A 17,346-nucleotide genomic window follows, 5' to 3' on the forward strand; every position below is an offset into this window, starting at 1 on the left:
TTCAGGCGTCTCTTCGGGATGCGTCACATTTCTTTGATGCTCAGATGTGGCCGTGTTCAGACATCGCACAGATAAATATCAGCTCGTTGTATTAGATAAGAGCTTCCATCAGACGCAGATCCTGTGAATACTGCACACGTCAGCCATGTTACAGCAAACGTTTTCCAGCACTACTTATTGTCATCATCTCTAATTTCTTTCATTCCGTGAAGAACCTCTTAACCTTATGTGTCACTGATGCCGTTCAATTGAATATAGCCTATTGTTCCCTGTTATCAGCCATTACAGGCTGCACTGATTGCAGTTATCTCCACTGCTGACTGATCAATCATTAAGGGACCGTAATACAGTAAACAGTCAAACAAATAAAGCAGCACTCTGTAGCGCCATAGCATGCAAATATGAAAATTGAATTGCATTACTGCACTAGAAATATGAAAAATTGAGAATGCTTAGCGCCTAAATTGGCCAATTCATGTGTACCTGGAAGCCACGTTAAGGCGTTTCTTGTTTCCAGGACCTAACAATGCCGTTCCTCTCTTCATCTGTATGGGAACCTAATGTGAATTCTCTTAGACTGAAATTTATATCTCTGCGGAGGGGTAGGGTCCTGCTGTGATTAAAAACACCTGAGGCTAAAAGGCGGAGTGCTCAGTCAGAAGGCTAATGAGTACAAATTCAATACAAAGACGGTAAAGATTCACTGAAAACTATTCTGGCTTATTTTAAAGAGAGCAATGAAAAGTAAAACCACCATAGTAGGGTACGTAACAGTGCGAATCAGAACTGTGCCCACATGACACTTATAAACGTCAAACACATAATACATCTACACAGTACTCAGATAATTCTATACAGTGCACACATAATACTTCTATACAGTGCACACATAATACTTCTACACAGTACCCAGATAATAATTCTACACAGTGCACACATAATACTTCCATACAGTGCACACATAATACTTCTACACAGTACCCAGATAATAATTCTATACAGTGCACACATAATACTTCTATACAGTGCACACATAATACTTCTACACAGTACCCAGATAATAATTCTACACAGTGCACACATAATACTTCCATACAGTGCACACATAATACTTCTACACAGTACCCAGATAATAATTCTATACAGTGCACACATAATTCTGTAATATAGGGCCAACATAATACTTCTATACAGTGTCTGCATAATACCTATATGCAGTGCTCACAAACCACTTCTATACAGTGTCAAGATAATATTTCTATATAGTTCCTGCATAATACCACTATACAGTGTCCAGATAATACCTCTGTACAGTGCCCACATAATCCTTCTATGCAGTGACAGCATAATACTTTTATACAATGGCCAAATAATGCTTCCATACAATTCACACAACTCTTCTATATAGTGCCCAAATGATAATTCAACACACTGACCACAAAACACTTCTGTATCCAGATAATACTTATATATAGTGCCCACATAACACTTCTATACAGTTCCCAGATAATTCAAATGTCCAGTACTCACATAATACTTCTATATAGTGCACACTTAACCCTTCTTTACAGTGCCCAGATAATACTTCTATACAGTGCCCAGATAATATGTCTCTACAGTGCCCAGATAATACTTCCATGCAGTGCCCAGATAATATATCAAAGGAGTGCCCAGATAATATATCTATACAGTGCCCAGATAATATATCCATGGAGTGCCCAGATAATATATCTATACAGTGCCCAGATAATATATCTATGTAGTGCCCAGATGATATATTTATATAGTGCCCAGATAATCTATGTAGTGCCCAGATAATATATCTATACAATGCCCAGAAAAAACTTCTATACAATGCCCAGATACTTCTATATAATGCCCAGATAATATATCTATGCAGTGCCCAGATAATACTTCTATACAGTGCCCAGAAAATATTTATATAGAATGCCCAGATAATACTATTCAATGTCCACATAACACTTCTGTACAGTGCTCACATAATACTTTATACATTTTACAAATCACAATTCTACATAGTAGAATTCTACGCGATAATACTTCTATACAGTGACAATATAATACTTGCATACAATACCCACATTACACTTCTGTACAGTTCCCAGATAATAGTTCCACATAGGGCTCACATAATACTTCAATACAGTGGCCATAAAATACTTCCATACAGTGCCCACATTAAACTTCTAGACTGAACCCGTGTAATACTTCCGTACAGTGACCAAATCATAATTGTGTGCAGTGCTCACATAATACTTCTATACAGTGTCCACGTAATACCTTCATAGCTGCATAATCCATCAGACTGGTCGGTTCTGATACCGTAATTGTACTATATTATACTATATTGTACTATATCCAATCTGTGAGGATGAAAGTCAGTCTGCATGTGTTATACCGCCATCTGGCCCCATCTTCTGTCTTATTTTCCACTTTTTTTTTTTATTTTTTGTGTGTAAATTTTAGCATTTAAGTTATAATAATTATTTTTTTTAAACAGATTATGAAAAAAAAAATTGATTTTGCCCTGAATTTATTATTATTATTATTATTTATTTTTTACCAAAGACTTTAGTTTATGCTGTAAAGTGATTTTTGGGGTTTAAAAAGTGAATATATATATATTTTTTTGGGGGTTTTTTTCATTGTAAAATATCATGTGTATGATTATTCCGTTGATCGTAATGGCAAAAGTCCGATCTATCCAAAAATATGTCATTATTTAACACATAAGGTAAATGTGGTAGGAAGGAAGCAAAAAATTGGAAACCCCTGAATTTCTGTTTTAGATCGCCACCACCTCATTCCAGAAAAATAAAAATGGATGAAAACGTCCTATGTATCGTAAACTGGTACCGATAAAAACTCTGTAAAGACTTCATCACACACTTTAAAAAAAAAGTATGAGTCTCAGAAAATAGCTGACGACACTGGGAAAGCCGAGTGACGACACTGGGAAAGCTGAGTGACGACACTGGGAAAGTCGAGTGACGACACTGGGAAAGCCGAGTGATGACACTGGGAAAGCTGATTGACGACACTGGGAAAGCCGAGTGACGCCACTGGGAAAGCCGAGTGATGACACTGGGAAAGCTAAGTGACGACACTGGGAAAGCTGATTGACGACACTGGGAAAGCAGAGTGACGACACTGGGAAAGCCGAGTGACGACACTGGGAAAGCAGAGTGACGACACTGGGAAAGCAGAGTGACGACACTGGGAAAGCCGAGTGACGACACTGGGAAAGCCGAGTGATGACACTGGGAAAGCCGATTGACGACACTGGGAAAGCCGAGTGATGCCACTGGGAAAGCCGAGTGATGACACTGGGAAAGCTGAGTGACGACACTGGGAAAGCTAAGTGACGACACTGGGAAAGCTGATTGACGACACTGGGAAAGCCGAGTGATGACACTGGGAAAGCTGATTGACGACACTGGGAAAGCAGAGTGACGACACTGGGAAAGCTGATTGACGACACTGGGAAAGCCGAGTGACGACACTGGGAAAGCAGAGTGACGACACTGGGAAAGCCGAGTGACGACACTGGGAAAGCCGAGTGATGACACTGGGAAAGCTGATTGACGACACTGGGAAAGCCGAGTGACGACACTGGGAAAGCTGAGTGACGACACTGGGAAAGCCGAATGACGACACTGGGAAAGCTAAGTGACGACACTGGGAAAGCCGAGTGATGACACTGGGAAAGCTGATTGACGACACTGGGAAAGCCGAGTGACGACACTGGGAAAGCCGAGTGACGACACTGGGAAAGCCGAGTGATGACACTGGGAAAGCTGATTGACGACACTGGGAAAGCCGAGTGAGGACACTGGGAAAGCCGAGTGACGACAGTGGGAAAGCCGAGTGATGACACTGGGAAAGCTAAGTGACGACACTGGGAAAGCCGAGTGATGACACTGGGAAAGCTGATTGACGACACTGGGAAAGCCGAGTGACGACACTGGGAAAGCCGAGTGACGACACTGGGAAAGCCGAGTGACGACACTGGGAAAGCTAAGTGACGACACTGGGAAAGCCGAGTGACGACACTGGGAAAGCCGAGTGACGACACTGGGAAAGCCGAGTGACGACACTGGGAAAGCCGAGTGATGACACTGGGAAAGCCGAATGACGACACTGGGAAAGCTAAGTGACGACACTGGGAAAGCCGAGTGACGACACTGGGAAAGCCGAGTGACGACACTGGGAAAGCCGAGTGACGACACTGGGAAAGCCGAGTGACGATACTGGGAAAGCCGAGTGACGACACTGGGAAAGCTAAGTGACGACACTGGGAAAGCTGAGTGACGACACTGGGAAAGCCGAGTGACGACACTGGGAAAGCTGAGTGACGCCACTGGGAAAGCCGAGTGATGACACTGGGAAAGCTAAGTGACGACACTGGGAAAGCTGATTGACGACACTGGGAAAGCAGAGTGACGACACTGGGAAAGCCGAGTGACGACACTGGGAAAGCAGAGTGACGACACTGGGAAAGCAGAGTGACGACACTGGGAAAGCCGAGTGACGACACTGGGAAAGCCGAGTGATGACACTGGGAAAGCCGATTGACGACACTGGGAAAGCCGAGTGATGCCACTGGGAAAGCCGAGTGATGACACTGGGAAAGCTGAGTGACGACACTGGGAAAGCTAAGTGACGACACTGGGAAAGCTGATTGACGACACTGGGAAAGCCGAGTGATGACACTGGGAAAGCTGATTGACGACACTGGGAAAGCAGAGTGACGACACTGGGAAAGCTGATTGACGACACTGGGAAAGCCGAGTGACGACACTGGGAAAGCAGAGTGACGACACTGGGAAAGCTGAGTGACGACACTGGGAAAGCCGAATGACGACACTGGGAAAGCTAAGTGACGACACTGGGAAAGCCGATTGACGACACTGGGAAAGCCGAGTGACGACACTGGGAAAGCCGAGTGACGACACTGGGAAAGCCGAGTGACGACACTGGGAAAGCCGAGTGACGACACTGGGAAAGCCGAGTGACGACACTGGGAAAGCCGAGTGACGACACTGGGAAAGCCGAGTGACGACACTGGGAAAGCCGAGTGACGACACTGGGAAAGCCGAATGACGACACTGGGAAAGCTAAGTGACGACACTGGGAAAGCCGAGTGACGACACTGGGAAAGCCGAGTGACGACACTGGGAAAGCCGAGTGACGACACTGGGAAAGCTGAGTGACGACACTGGGAAAGCTGAGTGACGACACTGGGAAAGCCGAGTGACGACACTGGGAAAGCCGAGTGACGACACTGGGAAAGCTGAGTGACGACACTGGGAAAGCCGAGTGACGACACTGGGAAAGCCGAGTGACGACACTGGGAAAGCTAAGTGACGACACTGGGAAAGCCGAGTGACGACACTGGGAAAGCCGAGTGACGACACTGGGAAAGCCGAGTGACGACACTGGGAAAGCTGAGTGACGACACTGGGAAAGCTGAGTGACGACATATATAAAATGTACTAACGCTCTCTCAGCTTTCCCAGGATCGGACAGAATCAAGAAACTGCTAAATCGAATTTGTGGAGAATTTAGGAACGCCGAGTGTGCCCTGGATGTAGGACCGGTAATGGCGGCTCAATGTCTTATGTTTACATATTTATTTTAAATATTTATTTTAAAGGAATTGTCCTTGGATGCCTCTTATAAATCCCTTATATTCTCTCCTGCTTCTATATCAGGAAACTTCCCAGCTTTTCCTGTGGATCCTCTCCCTGTCCCAAATCTCCATGCCTCCTCCTGCTGTCAGGGTGCCTAATGCTGCCAAGTCTGGGCCTCCCCCTGGGAAGTGTAGTCTTCCAGTCTCCATCCTCCCATAGGCCAGACTAGGAATTCCAGCCTTGCAGGACTACAGCTCCCACAATGCAGTGCGGCAGGCTTCTCCCTTAGCACATTGATTGGCCTGTGGTCCTGAGGAATGATGTCATTACAAGAAAGCAGAGGAGAGAGAGAGAGAGAACTCCAGGGCAGTCATTGTGCATGGAGCAGAGGACTGGGCTTGCAGCACCTCATAGTCCAGCATTGTCCCTGTAGGCTGGAACCTTCTTGTTGCCCCATGACCTGCTGATCCCATCATCTTACGCCCTATTCTTCACGCCGTGTATGCATCCCACTCAAGGTGAGTCCATGCCTTTGTCTTCTTGCATTTCGCATGCAATGATGCTGCTACGTTGCCCTTGCAGGACATGTCACCCCGGTCAGTGATGCCTGCCAACTTCCAGGTGCCAGCCGCTGCCCTCCGCAATGCTGCACGAGCCGGCGCTGGCCATTCGCTGCTGTTCCTATTTTCGACAGGCGGAAAAATATTTGGCTGCAGGATCCTTGGAGGAGAGCGGCATCTGGATACCCTTAGGCTGTCACATTGGTATTATTGGTGTTATCATAGGATCAGGGGGGCACCTACTTACCGACAGGTACTGTTATATATATATAGTGCACTTTATGGGCCGGAGGGTTAGTGTTCATGGTAAGGCTGGGCATTCGGGGCTGTGGCCGATCCTACAGTGAACCTAAACGGGGATTCTGTATCCTCCTCTTTGAAGATATATGTATATATATATATATATATATATATATATATATATATATATGTGTGTGTGTGTGTGTATATATATGTATGCATATATATGTATATTTATATTATTAGGTGTAGTATTCCATTGACTTTTAATAGTATCCCTTACAACGAGCCCCCATGTAACCTTCAATATCGTTCAATCATGTACTATTATGACATTCGTTATTATTCTTCAATTTGTTTGAATTTTTAAAAAAATATTTATAATATATATATATATTTTTTATTATAGTAATAATTATTATTATTTTATATTTTCCTTAATGACAAATTATTTTTTTTAATGATTATTTTGCTATATATTTTTGATAGTGTATATTCTAATTTATTTTTATTTTTCTTTATTATTTTATATTTTTCCTTTATCATCAATTATTTCATTTTAGTTTGTGACCATTATTACGATTATTGTTTCTGATAGACTATTTTTTTGTATACTGTACGTTTTGCTAATTTTATTATTTTATATTTTTTCTTTACCATGATTTTATTTATTTACAAATTATTTTATTGCTATTATTATGTTATTATTCTTATGGGTAATTATTATTTTTATTATAATTATCTATATATTTACACACATATATAATTTTTTATTTTACTATATATATATATATATATATATATATATATATATATTCATATATATATATATATATATATATATATATATAAACATACAATACATTGCAGAAAGATTTAATAAAGAAAAAAAAATACAGGAAAATAAAAAATATATTACTATTTATTTTATTTCTCTGTGTTATATATAACTATTTTTTTATTTTTCTGTAATTATTTTTTATTTTTTCTTTATTATCATTTTATTTTTATTTGTTCATAATGTGTTGTAAATGATTTTTGCACATATTCTTTTCTATTATTGCGAGGCTTTGTGACTTTATGGGAACTTCAAAGTGAGTTGTGACAGGTAATAGGGCAAATAAACCTGTTGCCACATTCATCAGTTATTTTTTTATGATTATTTTTTATTGTGTTTACTCATTATTTTACTTTTTTTTTTATAATAATATAATTATTATTATTATTGTTTTCTCTAGTATCCTGACTCTTTGGGCGATTATGTGTCCCCCATAAGTTCCTGTCCTTAGTTTTGATCTTCAGGTTTCTCACTGGCTTAAAGAGGAACATCCCTTTAAATGAGTGACAATTTGATTGATGGGGTCCAAATGCAAGGACCCTCAACAATCAAAAGATTGATGGAGGGCCGACAGCTGGGGCCACAGTGCTCCATAATAGATGGATGGGCCTTTCATTATATTAATCAGTGGGGGGTCCTGATTCTACTAATCCTTAAAGGGAAAGTTTTTATTACTATGGAAGTAGATGTATGGGTGGAAAGGCCATTGTCCATCATTAAAAAATGATATATTTTTTCTAGAAATGTGATGCACCAGTCCGGAGAAATTGAGAATAAAAGACATATGCAAATCAGGCTGGAAGTGCTCTTGGGGGCGTGAACTAATCCTTGACACGCCCCCAGGCCTGATTTGCATCCCATATGGCTTCTACATTGGATATCTCATGACTGGAACATCGGATCTTTACAAAATAGGTCTCATTTTAACCAGTGGAAAAGCGATGCTGATATTTTTATATGTAACAACGTACTGGCAGGTTCCCTTTAAATAAATGGATGCTCGCCGTATATTTTTCCACTGCAGCTGATGAGACAATCCCTTTAAGGAGTGCTCCGCTATCGACTCTCTGCCCTGTATCTGCCTCCATGTGTGATTTTCTGAAACATGTAAAACCGCCCCCAACGTTGCACAATCAGCTCTGCTACATACTGTCTATGGACGCTTTGTGTAGATAAACAAACATTGACTTCCCCATCCCCCCTTCCCTAGAGCTGTGGCCCCCGAGATTTGCGTATTTTATTTTTATGTTGCATAGTTTGAATACTTGTGTGTCCCGAAAAAGCTTTCGATTTATTTACGGAACCGCGAATAATAATACCGTAATTATTAATACCGCACAATTGGATGTAGCTGAGCTGGTCGCGTGTTATTCCCGGAGTTGGATAAATTTACCTAGAATTACTGGATTATTATCTCACGGAGCAGAAAACACAGGTACAATCCGGTAAAATATCGCGCCCGATTAATTATTGCACCTGAATCTATTTTTTATCTCCTTTTTATTTCTCTTTTGTTTGTTTTGTTTTGCGCCAAACTTTTTTTTTTTTTTAAAGTTCTGACGATTTTTAATGTATTTCAAATATTTCTAGCAACTTTTTTAAAAGTTACAAACTTTTTTTGGGGGGGGACAAATGTACTCCACCCCCTCGCCACCCGATCCTTAGGTGTTTTTTTTTTTTTGTACAGCAGAAATTTATGCGCAAAAATTAGAATCGCGTGCGACATTATAACGCATTGTGCCACGTTTTGATTTTTAAAAGGCGCAAAAAAGATACAATTCATAAATCACGTGCGCCATTTTGAAGAATAAAGGCAACGAATGTCACAAGTCTTAAAAAAAAGTAACAAAAAATGTTTGTTTGTTTTTTTCAAATGATCAATCGCGCCCATAGGTTCTAGAATTGCACATTTTTTGGTCTGTCTCAAATAGGTTCCAAACTATTTGCTGCCTGAGGGTGAAACCTGAGATGGAGTGAGATTTTTGTAGGTTTATGAGAAAAATGTGTTTATTTTATTCCCTTAGAGTTTTCAGATACTTTATCTCATATTGTTTTTCTCTATTTACATCCGGAGCTGCATTCAGAATTCTGCTGTTTGTGTTTGTAAACAAAAAAGCTGTAATGATAATAAGTCCACATGTGATGGGAAAAAAAAAAATCTGTTGCGGATTTTGCTGCTGATTTCTCTTTCTGGGTAAAGTCTATGGGGAACTAACATTCTGTGGACTTAAAAACCTTTGTCACTACACTTTGTCGGAGCTGGGCGAAGGCGGCGCAAGAACGCCAAAAGTCGCATCATTTTAAATTATTTTATTTTTCCAACTTTTTTACTGTTAAAAGTTCTGATAAATCGGGGAGCAAAGTGTGAAAATATACTCTGATTTTTGATGCAGAAACGCGGCAGATTTCTTTCACTAAATACACAACAACTAAGTTCTTCACCGTAAAAGCGGCTTTTTTATATGTTTCTATGACTGTCTTCTAATCCGGAATTTCTGCTAATCCCATTTGACATTGGAATTAATTTTTAATTTCTATATTGTTTTATTATTTTGTATCTATTATTAATTAGTTTTTATAATTCTATATTTGTTTTATTGTATTTTTTGTTATATTTATTTCATTATTTATTTATTGTTTTATTAGTTCGTTATTATTTTAGATTTTTTTCATTATTTTTCTTTTTTTTCCTCTGCATGAAATAGTCTTTAGTGAGCAGACAAGCAAAAATCTGCAACCAATTAACCCCCTGAAGTCTCTGCAGAATAAGTTTCCTCTCCGCAGCCATATGGTGGGAGGTCTTCCACTTAATGAACCTTTTGAACCCCATGAAAGTTGCATTCCACGGAAATTGCAGTAACTTTATAGCGCCGGCACAATATGGCGACTTGTGTAAGAGACATAACACATTCATTTATAAAGCTAATTCTGAGATGTAATGGGCTACTTTTATTATAGAGCAGTGTATTGTGGGAACGCTGTCATTAGGTCATATTATAGAGGAAAAATTAAAATCCATAAATACATCTCCAGACAGGGGACATATCACCTTCACATTAAACTTATGGGATTAATTATAACTGAGGAAGAGAGAAGCTAATTAAAGCAGGGGAAATTGAGAGAGAGCTGACTCTTACATCTCCATTGAAGTAAGGGAAACCTGCAGTGACCAGGTAATTACAGCAGGGAGATTTCCTGGGAGGAAGACACCAAGACTGAGATTTATCTACGCAAAGGTGGGGAAGTACGTTTCCCAGGCATAAGCTTCCTCTGATCAAAGCACGGCTCCCAGACCTTTTGGAGCCAGTGGTCAGTGATGAATATTGGAGTTTGCATCAATCCGATATACCTTGTTTTTCAGACTATAAGACGCACCCCAAATTTTCAGATGGAAAATAGGGAGGAAAAAAATGTGTCAAATGGGGGTCCTTCTTACAGTCCGAATTCAGCTTACCGGGGAGGGGTTTTGGCACAGGTGGAGGAGTGGTCACAGGGGTTGTTCGGTGGTCCAGGCTGGTGTGCTGGCCTCCAGGAAATCGCATTCCAGGCTGGTGTGGTGTTGCTCTGTGGTGTGGCGGGGCTCCGCCGGCATTTTGCAACAGGTGCTCTGTGGGACGGTGGTGCTCTGTGGGGCTGCGGTGTCCTGTTGGGTGGCCGTGGCCTGTTGGGTGTCGATGCTTTGTGGAATGGGGTGATGGTGGTGGTGTTCTGTGGGGCTGCAGGGCTCTGCCGGCATTTCGTAAATGCCCGGAAACCCGCGCGGATCCATTCCTGCTATGCAATGGCCTCCAGGAAAATGGTCTCTGGGGGCGGCGCATGCTCAGATTCAGATCTTGGCCAAACATTCACACACATCACCGTAAGGCCGGCAGAATCCCTCCAACTTAATAATGGTCTGATGGATCATGCTATCCAGGCCATTTTCATTTCTACGTACAGATGAAATCGCGATAAGAAACATGATGACAATATCTACTACATGGGACCGTTAGGGGCGAAGGTATTATGTAAGTTGAGGATCTCATAAAATTCTAACAGACCTATCACATCACACATGTGGGCATAACCCTTGAGCTATTAAAAAGCCATATTTGGGTTTGGGTCATTCATTAGTCTTGGAAAATATAGCTTGCTGTGTGTTCAGTCCGTTTTCCTAAGAAGCACTTCGCTAAGCTGTGAGCCATTTCCGTGACATAAGGTTTAATAATTTTCTTTTGTTATCCTTTTTGTTTTTATGTAATTGTATATACCGTATGTTACCATTTTGTAACGTCTTTGGTATATTTTTTATAAACATTGCCTGCCTTTCCGGATTAACTATATAAAATGTTCCTCTTGCTCTGTAAACCGCACCCCTGAAGCCATACTCTATCTGTCACGGGTGTCTAATTGGCCTGTATAAACGAGTGGTGGTGGCAGCTAGTAGTTCATTTTGGTTTCATGGAGATAGCAGTGACCGTACTGGGGTATATATGTATTCCATGAGCTGGAATTGGAGGTGTATATACCATACGCTCACTGTGAATTCCCTAATAACCGGCCAATTAGTGGAAGCAGCCACGTACTCATCCATCATTCATCAGTCAATTATGTAATTGTCCTGACGATAGGGAGCAGTTCCTTGACAAAATGGTGGCAGCGGTGGGGTCTGTGTGACCCGTTCGGTGCGTATCACTGACATGCCACAGGTCAGTGGGTGGAGCAAAAATAAAGTCTGCTTCCGAGGACGACAGAAAAATTTTGACAATTATATCAATGGAGAAATTCAGAAATTTACATAAACTATTATAAAGATTTAACTCTCCTTCTATTTTTAATACACACCCTAAAAAAAGTTTAAAAAAAATTATTGGAAATACAATTTTATTCCAAATTAACTCAGATATGTTCCCTGTTACGGCCTGGTTTTCTTGAACGGTGGCGTGAAAGTCTGGAGTGTTATCAATTACGACTATTCCTGACACACTAGGCCTACATTTGCTATGGTTGCTAAACAGTGAAAGGGTTACCCATAGCAACCAATCAGATAATTGCTGTTATTTTCTAACCTGCATGGCAAAAATGAAAGGAGGAATCTGATTGGTTGCCATGGATGCATCAACTGGGTCCAACATCAAAATGGCGGCCTTTTGTAAACACCAGCGAGCACGTACGAGCGATTTTGTGTAGACTGTCAGGGCTGGGCTTGTAAAATAAAAATTGCTAAATTAAGTAACATCATAAGATAAATATATATAAAGGCATGGATTCAATTCTAAGATCAAACTACTATTAAAGGCAATTGAAGCAATTTTTTCTACTTTTCTTTGTAATTTTTTTTAGAAAAAAATTATAACCCCCCCCACCCCCCCCGCTCCATCTCCCCCAAAACATGATCAAGTTTACTCACTGGGATCCCCCTCAATATCAGAGTATGGGGACGCTTACTTAAAGGATATTCCCATCTCCAAGACCCTTTCCCAAAATGTAGTAGGTGTAATAATATTACCAAATACCTCTAAACTGCGACCAAAAAACCTAATTTTGGGGTTCTTGAGTTTTTTCAGTTTACAGTTTTTTATGATCGGTTTAATTGTTTTTCTATTTTGATAGCTCAGACTTTTCTGAACACAGCAATACCAAATATGTGTACTTTTTTAAAATCTTTATTAGAGTGCTTACAAGCTCTAGAAAGAGTGCGTACAAGCTCTAGAAAGAGTGCATACAAGATCTAGAAAGAGGGCATGCAAGCTGTAGAAAGAGTGCGTACAAGCTGTAGAAAGAGTGCGTACAAGCTGTAGAAAGAGAGCGTACAAGCTCTAGAAAGAGGGTGTACAAGCTGTAGAAAGAGAGCGTACAAGCTCCAGAAAGAGAGTGTTCAAGCTGTAGAAAGAGTGCGTACAAGTTGTACAAAGAGTGCATACAAGCTCTAGAAAATGCGTACAAGCTCTAGAAAGAGGGTGTACAAGCTGTAGAAAGAGTGCGTACAAGCTGTAGAAAGAGTGCGTACAAGCTCTAGAAAGAGGGCGTCCAAGCTGTAGAAAGAGTGTGTACAAGCTGTAGAAAGAGTGCATACAAGCTGTAGAAAGAGAGCGTACAAGCTCTAGAAAGAGGGTGTACAAGCTGTAGAAAGAGAGCGTACAAGCTCCAGAAAGAGAGTGTTCAAGCTGTAGAAAGAGTGCGTACAAGTTGTACAAAGAGTGCATACAAGCTCTAGAAAATGCGTACAAGCTCTAGAAAGAGGGTGTACAAGCTGTAGAAAGAGTGCGTACAAGCTGTAGAAAGAGTGCGTACAAGCTGTAGAAAGAGTGCGTACGAGCTCTAGAAAGAGTGCGTAGAAGCTGTCGAAAAGAGCTTATAAGCACTGCGCATGTTCAGCGGTCTAGCAGCGGTGGTCGGTGTCCATGCCAACGAGCTGTAAACATAAGAAAAGTGTCAATATCTCAAAAATGACTGAAAATTTTAATAAGCAGTAAATTACAAAATTGCTTGTATCTACAAGTACAATCCATCAATATCCATTTATGAAGTTGGGAGTAACCCTTTCAGCGAGAATGTTTGCAAACACAAATTATATTGGAAGGTTGGATAACTTGTAATAGTCCTCATTCCGTGCAGTCAGAAAGCGTTGATTCGGATCTGTTACTTCTATAGGTACAAAATAATGTTAAATCCAATCCCCCTCCCCCAGTAAAATTCTTGATGTACCCTCGGTGAAATTCTAAAGTAAGGCAATTCACAAAATCACGTTGTCCTGTAAACTGCATTTCTTGTTCGGACATGTGCAGAACATTTAAGGGAACCTGAAACGCGTGGTGTCTCCCTGACTGTACAATTAGGGAATGAAAGAGATGCAGAAAAGAAAATCAAATTTTAATTTATTCTAATCCAATCTATTCTCGTATATATGCGGCACCATGGAGGCAGTTACATCTCTTTTCAGGATCTAGAGATTTCTGATCACATCAAGGAAGCACTCAAAAATAAAAAATGTTAAGTTTTAAGTGTTTTTTTTCCATTCCATGTCTGTAGCACATGAAAGTTGTAGAGGAGGGTTCACACTTTATGACCCTTTTCCATTAGTACTTTGTTGGTGGACCCATCCCATCATGTTTTCCTTGCCCAATCATTTAAAGAAATTGCATGCAACACCTCATTTCTCCTGTAGTGGCCACTGTAGGAAAAACACTCAGCCATCTGCAGATTCTCTTGGTAGTAACGTCTGATCATAGGCGATTTTCATGCACAATATCTACAATCATCAACTGATCACCATTTGGTCCTAATTTATGGAATTGCTGTCAACCCCTTTACGGATTTGTTAAAACTGAGTCTCTTAGCTGGAGCTGCAACTGAGAGAAAATGCCAAATTTTTAGTTGAGTTTTGAGTAGGAATTTGGAGAGTGGTTATGTACCCAGAGTCTTTTCGGAGCAGAAACTAATAGGAAATTCCACAAATCCTGCTAAAAAAAAATGCAATGCTCCTCAAAAACTTGGAGATTCTGTTCAGTTTTTGTCCTGAAAAATCAGCAAAAAGACTAAGTGTTCACATACCCTTGACCCTTGGGTCTTTTTACTGAGTTTTTGAAGCAGAAACTGAATGGAAACTCAAGTTTTTGAAGAGTTTTGAGATTCGGAGGAGGATTTGAAAAGTTTTCTCTCAGTTTCCGTTCCCTGGCTATGTGGACCTGGAGAAGAAGCTAAGATCCTTCTCAAAAATCAAAAACTTGGAAGTTCTGCTCAGCTTCCTCTAAAAAGAACACTCACCCAAAAAATACTATATTGTATACCTATAGGGTATGCTCACAAAGCGTCTTTAAGACGCCGGTGGTTTTTTTAGTCAAAGCTGCTGCAGTAAAAATTTGTCGAGCCTTTTTCGTGAAGCGGCTGAGCTGCCAGTTTTGCCGTTGGCGGCGCTCGTAGCAGATCAGCAATGACAATTGCAGTGGTCTCCTGAAGACCCCGGGTTGTCATGCTCTCCCATCGGTGGTCATGTGACATGGGCGCCGACGAGCAGATTTAGTCACGTGCTTCAGGCGTGGCCATGTTAAATGCCGCTGTCGAAGATTGACAGCATTTAACATGTTAACAGCTCCGGATGGATTGCGATTCCACCCGCGGCTGTTAGGGGCACTTGTCAGCTTTGCCAGAAAACATGCGGGCTCATCGCCAGAGCTCGCAAGCGATGCAGGGACACAGCCTATTCTTCCCAGATTTTTTGGTCCAGCTGTGAATATTTTATACGTGATTTGTGTAATAAAGATTTCTGCTTCTTAAATAATTCTTTTTGCGATCTGATCTTTTATGCACCATTTCTCTATATGATCCCTCAATAGATCCTGTTGTCGAATATTTATTTATCACCTTGTGTAATTTGCAAACCCGTACAAATTGTTCATACAGTATATGCTTACCTGTATCATCAGCCAGTTTACCATTGGCCTCTTGGCTTTCTAGCTGGGTACATGGAGTATTGAAATTACGGCCTCCATCTTTGAAAACTGTATCATTGTCACAGGGTCACCCGGGCTCCGCTCTGCTCTTTCCTCCTATTTCTCAGTGACTTTTCCTTTTAGGTGTTACACTTAATTTGGGGCATTTCCTGATCTATATCGGCCTGGGATGGAAAAAAATTAAATAAAATCATATTAAACGTAAAAACCAGAGTAGAAAAAGCAGAAACTTCACCCAAAAATGGGTTCATGTTGCCTGAGAAAGACAAATGTCATTCGGCTTTAGCTGTACGTCGGACATTCATCTATCTGCGATGGCGGCGTTACATGGTTCCCGTCCAGCACGTTTCCTGCTTCCTAATTGTAGCTCCACAGGAAACTCTACAGCAAAGTTGTGATTAGTGGTGTTCTAGTGGCAAACCACAGAGGACATTAAGACAACCTCAAGAAACTCGTGGTAAACCCACGGAGAAGATGGCACGTGAGATGTTGAACCTGTACCTATAGCCAAAAATAACACTAGAATCTCTGATAGGGCAGGCGACCAAAATGTGGCCGAATTTTGTCTCCCGTTACTTGATCTGAATTTACAGCATCTTATACCTATGCCTATGCTGCTGTAAGTTCAGGACAACACATCCGTGGTCAGGTCATTAATCATGGCTGTCATGCAAACCCTAAAATGCAGCATGAATTCCTAATCTACCAATGTCACGCTTACGAGTGTCTAGAAAGCTGAGATATGAGACACTGTTTTTTATTCTGTCTTCTTTAGTAGATCTAGCGCTATGCTGCTGTAAGTACAGGTCCTAAGGTCATCAGGTGGACCAAGAATTTTGGCTCCAATACCGACCCTAAAATGCAGCATGAATTCCTAATCTACCAATGTCATGCTCAAGAGTGTTTAGAAAGCTGGGATATAAGACACTGTCATTTTTTCCGGTCCTCTCTAGTAGATCTAGCTCTATGCTGCTGTAAGTACAGGTCCTAAGGTCATCAGGTGGACCAAGAATCGTGGCTGCAATACCGACCCTAAAATGCAGCATGAACTCCTAATCTATTATCTACCAATGTCATGCTCAGGAGTGTCTAGAAAGCTGAGATATGAGACACTGTTTTTTTTTTCCAATTCTCCCTAGTAGATGTAGCTCTATGTTGCTGTAAGTACAGGTCCTAAGGTCACCAGGTAGACCAAGAATGGTGGCTCCTATACAGACCCTAAATTGCAGCATGAACTCCTAATCTAGCAATGTCATGCTCAGGAGTGTCTAGAAAGCTGAGATACTAGACATAGGTTTTTTTTGGTCCTCTCTGGTAGATCTAGCTTTATGCTGCTGTAAGTCCAGGTCCTAAGGTCATCAGTTGGGCCAACAATCATGGCTGTAATACAGACCTTAAAATGGCGCACAGTTGTATGACCTTGAAAATAAGTTGACCCGAATTCCTGTCCTAACAGTGTTATACTCATAAGTTTTTAGAAAGCTGAGATCCACGGTGTTTAGGTCCTCAGTAGAAGATCTGATTTAGTTGTCCTTCTGCATCCCTGGACATAAATGAGCACAAGGGGTTGCTGACTTATAGAACCAGAGCCCATTTCTTCTTAAAAACTGAATTGTTGACCT

General features: G+C 41.1%; 1 protein-coding gene across 1 annotated transcript in view; it reads left to right on the forward strand.

Annotated features, from left to right (window-relative positions):
* The first annotated feature begins 5,976 nt into the window (after nt 1-5,976).
* Nucleotides 5,977-17,346, forward strand: part of RAB30 (RAB30, member RAS oncogene family) — a 115,261-nt gene continuing 103,891 nt past the window's right edge. Inside the window, exon 1 of the mRNA XM_069759338.1 lies at nt 5,977-6,172. The gene's annotated coding sequence lies outside the window, so the exon portion shown is untranslated. The remainder of the gene's footprint in view (nt 6,173-17,346) is intronic.

The sequence above is a fragment of the Ranitomeya imitator genome, chromosome 3 (assembly GCF_032444005.1).
Source record: "Ranitomeya imitator isolate aRanImi1 chromosome 3, aRanImi1.pri, whole genome shotgun sequence".
NCBI classification, from domain to species: Eukaryota; Metazoa; Chordata; class Amphibia; order Anura; family Dendrobatidae; genus Ranitomeya; species Ranitomeya imitator.